Source organism: Myotis brandtii, unplaced genomic scaffold (genome assembly GCF_000412655.1).
Source record: "Myotis brandtii unplaced genomic scaffold, ASM41265v1 scaffold249, whole genome shotgun sequence".
NCBI lineage: Eukaryota > Metazoa > Chordata > Mammalia > Chiroptera > Vespertilionidae > Myotis > Myotis brandtii.
This window is the reverse complement of record NW_005359430.1, coordinates 122243-127701: the sequence shown is the minus strand read 5'-3', so window position 1 is coordinate 127701 and position 5459 is coordinate 122243.

The following is a 5459-nucleotide window of genomic DNA, read 5'->3' as shown; positions in this document are numbered from 1 at the left end:
TTAAGAAGATGTGTCTCCTGTGTCTTAGACAATTTCATGTATAGAATTTCCAAGCCTCATACAACTCATCAAAAAATGTGATAGATGTTCCAAAGTTTTACAAAACTGCTGAAACTCTCTTTAATGTAAGTTAAAGCCAACACTTTTTGCAAAGGCAGCTGTTTTCTGATGTTATGCAGTTACGCAAGAATATAATTAGCATTTTTAATGTGTATCTAAATTTCAATCCTATTCCAACTACTGATAGATCCATCATAAATATGAAATGGAAGTAAAAACAGCTTTGCATATTGCTTATGTACCATATGCAAACTAGGTATTCATATTTTGGACACATAGTCTATCATATTTTTAGATCCACCTATAACTAAAAGATCTGAAAGGATTGTAGGGGTAGAATGCTTACTTATCACACACAGTAGTGACAGCTTTCTACACTATGGACTAAATCCTAAGTGTAATTTAGCATCCCTTGCCTCAATCACCAATGATACAGGAATTTACAGCAAGAGTGGTCAAGATTTGATTTCTGTATATTCCAAATTTTAAAGCTTAAAAATCATATTTTTAAAGTACCCATAAATTCCCCCAAAGTCTAAAAATTCTCCTGAAAGTTCTCAATTATTTGTCATCAAAATCATTGGGCTCAAGCCCCCCCAAAATTTAAATCTTAACAGTTAAGATGGTTTAATGGAGATATGAAAAAGTCCCAATCAACAATATTATCAGAATAAAAAAAAACTATATCAAGTTATATAAAACCATAATTTCAACATTATAATTTTAATTCATAGACTTGATAAAATTCTAATTACTAATTCTACCAACTAAATAGGAGGTATTCTAAGATTTAAGAATTAAAAATAAAAGTATTTAAATTTATATACATGAACCTAGCAATTCCACTTCTGGAAACTTGTCTGAAGAAACCTAAAACACTAATACAAAAGAATAGGTGCACCCCTATGTTCATAGTGGTATTATTTATAATAGCCAAGATTTGGAAGCAGCCCAAGTGTCCATCAATAGATAAGTGGATAAAAAAGCTCTGGTACACTTACACAATGGAATACTATGTGGCTGTAAAAAAGAAGGAAATCTTACCCTTTGCAACAGCATGAATGAACCTATATAATATGCTTAGTGAAATAAGCCAGTCAGAGAAAGATAAGTATCATATGATCTCACTTATATGTGGATTCTAATGAACAAAATGAACTAACAAACAAAATAGTGACAAATTCATAGGGAGCAGACTGATCTGTTAGGGGGTGAGTGAGGAGGGGGATGAGGGATTGAACAAAAGAGAAAAAGCTCATGGACACTGAAAGCAGTGTGGTGATTGCTGGGGGGCAGGAGGGTGGATGGAGTTGAAGGAAGGTATGGGGGGATAAATGGTGATGGATGGAGACTTGACTTGGGGTGGTAAACACACAATACAGTGTACGGATGATGCGTTGTAGAATTTGTGCTCCTGAAACCTGTATAATGCTGGTTAACCAGTGTCACCCCAATAAATTTAATATAAAGAAAAAAATTTAAATACATAAAGGAGCATCATTATCTATATCAAATCTATTCACCTATAGCATTTATTTAAAATATAAAAATTTCTCTTTTTATTATTTTTGTCTTGTGAATATTTGTATATTTTTACATGCAATGTGAAATTCAGTTGATTAATATACCCTCAAAATTTCAATAAACAAAAAGTTCTAAAATTCTAAAATCAAGTAGTACAATAAAAAACTCAAAGTTTGTGGTTGCTTTTACTATTTTGACTGAAAAGATTGTTTATTCAGTTTTGCAAGGAGATACAGTAGTTTAATTCTTTATATTTAAAGATTGACTTAATACTAAAGGACATAACCTCATTCTCTAAACAGAAATTTTGATGTCTCACCCTCAGATATTGATGTTAATTGTAGGAATAAGAAGTTTGTCTGAAGGAAAAGGTTAGGAATGGGGCTTTCTATCTACTAGAGATAGAGGAGGCAGTTCACTATCTAAATACACCAAATTGGCAATGACACGGCAATTAAAACACTGAGCCCCTGGGGCAGGGCAGGTTCAGGATTCCAAGCAGTGCTGAAGCCCCCCTCAGCGGTCAGGGCGGGTTAGAGGGCATGCCAAGCTGTCCACAAAGCAAAAGGAAAGGTTCCCCTCCTTCCCAAGTGGAAAAGGTGAAGTAAACAAGAAGTGAACTTTGGCCAAAGTGAAGCAATACCTAAGGAAATGTTGGGAGAAATTGAGATGCCAAAATGAAATTACTTAAAAAGGATGGAGTCCAAATCAGAAAATAAAATAACCATAAAATAACCAAGCTCAAGTAAATTAAACTTCTTAAACAGACACATGAAACATTTTCTTTAGTTGCTCTAAGATGTAAGTATCCATATTTTGAAGTTATTTAGCTATTCTGAGCTTACTATTACAGACTCCCAAGAACTCAGCTCTCCTACTAATGAATTCAAAGTGGAGTTTCCTACTACTATTCTCAAAGCTATAAAAAAAATATTATAAGAACATGGAATTGGTCCCAATTAGATAGATTTTACCCAAGAATCACTAAAAAATTATATAGCACTGTGTTATAAATATATTGTTATAAATGTTAATAAATAAAGAATATATGGTAATTTAATTTTATAATTGTAAGTAAAATAGAATTATATGTTTATGGCACCAAACCTGTGATGCTCTGGCCTCTGTTTGAACTATTAGAAAATTTAAATTACTTGAAAAATTATAATAATTTGGGTACAATACATTTCGAGTACAGAAAAATATCAAATGGATTCTTTGCATACTACCAATAGCACATATTCATTTGACTTGAGATAATTATTTGGTAAATTTATTTTGTTGTTTACTTTTTAAAACCAGATAGTATTAGAATCAAAACATTAGAAAGTTTCATTGCTCACCAAGATACTTCAAGAAGAGAATGTAGAAAAGAGAAGGAAGATAAATATGATAAAGAGTAGGAAGTAGAAGAAAAGAACAGAAGGAGAAACAATAAAAATATTTTTCCATGGCAGAAACACTGCAACTCAAAGCTAAAATTCTATATTTTGCTTTTAGAGTTTTAATTTTTACTAACATGCTGTCTATGGAAGAATTAACACAATAATTTTTCATATAGTTCTAAAGGGAAAAATCTAAAACTAAGTTATCTAAAAGAAAACTATCCCAGTTCTTCCCTATAAATACAATTCCATTTGTTTCAGTTGAAATAAAAAAATAAAAATAAAAAAAGGAGGGGGGTTTCTCTTAGTTAATATAGTTTAACTAAGTCAAACTGGGGAAATGATTCAGAGAAAAATAAAATTACTAGAGTTACACAATCATGTTCTCCAGGAACTAGGACTCTGATGTACAGAGAAAATATGTTTTCATGTGTCTGAGCAAGATTAAATTGACTAGAAGTTCATTTTAGTTAGGAAGCAATTCAGAAGCCTAGAACGATTTCAATGAGAACCATGATAATTTACTATGACTACTTTAGCATAAGTCATAGGATATTTTGTTCTCAGCGATCTCTTTCATAAGACAACACTGCTAATGGCAGGCAAGAGTAAATAGATCTGTTTTTCAAATGCTTATATCATTCTTTAATGGAATATAATAACTGAAGATATTTTACCTATAAAAATACATCAAAGCAATGTCATTCTTACATATTTTGACATACCAATTCAAGATAGTAAAATATACAAAATCATAGGAATTAGAAATGGGCATTTATTTACCAATTTTAGAAGTCAACAGCCTGATCCACAGCAATATTAATAGATAGGTAATTCAGTTATCATACTTTTGATCTACAGAAATGAAATTTTAAAAGATAAAAACATTCACTAAGTCACAATTTTATACAAAAGCCTCATGGAATCTAAAATGCATTGAATTAACAAGTTGTTATGCAAGTAATAGTAATAGATTTAGTGAAACAAGAAAAAGAGATTTTTTTTTCATTCTAGAGATAATGGGCACTACTACCTAAAAACTTAAATATAGACCAAGATCTCTAAAAGAAATAGCACTGCACAAGTTAATTCTGTATTTATTCTCACTATAAAAAAATTAAACTTCTATATTAGTTAGAACTTTTTGTCAACTTGTAGGCTTTATATACTGGAATAAATATTTAATTTTTGCTTTATAAAAAATAAAAATGAACTAGGTGGGGAGAAAACAATCAGTATGTTCAATTAGATATTATGATTTTGAAGGATTTCTTTTTTCCCATCCCCACGGTTAACCTTGACTATCCTGCTCCTCTCAAATGATATAGAAATTATTAAATGAATTCCTGCATGCAAGTTACTTGTCAAGGGTGAAGGGATGATAATAATATTGCAAAAATAACTCAAAGAATAGTGTTTATTAGTATTTTCAAAAAGACCATTGAAATTCTAATATGAAAATGTCAGATATACCTGGGGATGGGATAGAATTCAGTATTTGAATCAAGGAGTTGGCCTCAGGCAGAAACCAGAATAGTTATTTATCTTTTGAGGTAGGAGGTTGATTACAAAATACAGGTAAAGGGGGAAGTACAGGTAAAAGCTCTGTTGGATCATATAGAAATTTCCTTTGCTTCTATTTCCTTAATGAAATAAGAAGCAATATAATATGCTTAGAAACAGAGTGGAGAGGACCTTATAGATTCAAGAAGAGTGTAAAAGGTGTGAAATATTCATCTTGGGAAGAGATAAATGAATTGACTAAAAAAATGAAGGAGTTCTTGGCTCCATTGGAGGGCATTGGTCATAATTTAAAATGAATAAAGCCAGTTTGGTTGTGTGTTTCTCTTCAATATGCAAGTGAAGAATTTAACAAGAGCTGCATTTTGGCCACATGAGTAGAACAGATTAAATGAAATGTGGCAAACTAGGGCAGGATGTATTTGAGGGAGTGATTATTATGTTGCACCAGAAAATTTTAGTCAAGTAAGGAGAGAATTAAAAGTCGTGTGAGAGTGTCAGACAATGAGTCTGAATTAGAAATCTGAAAGGTTTGGAATTGATGGCATCTGGTCACCTAATCAGATGAACAGGACAGATAGGAAATGACAGATAAGAGTGGAATGCTTGATTTGAGATTACCTAAAAAGACTGGGCAGAAGAGATGAAAGATAAAAATAACTGGAGTCAGAGCCCAGGAAACCAGAATGCTACAGTGCTGGATGTATTGTGCTGGTGGATATCATAGTCACAGAGATTTAAAACACCCTTAGTGCTCTTGATGAAGTTGCTTAGGAGTACAGGTTTTTGTGATACTCCTTTCTTGTGAGGTCGCCACACAGGGACTGGGGAACTGAACCAGAAACTGCAACAGAATGCCACCTGGTCCTGCAATTCATTTCCCACCTTCCCATCTCTGGAAAAATGCCAATATTCATAGTTGTACTGTCACAGTCTTCCTAAAATTGCATCAGGTCAATGTCATCAATG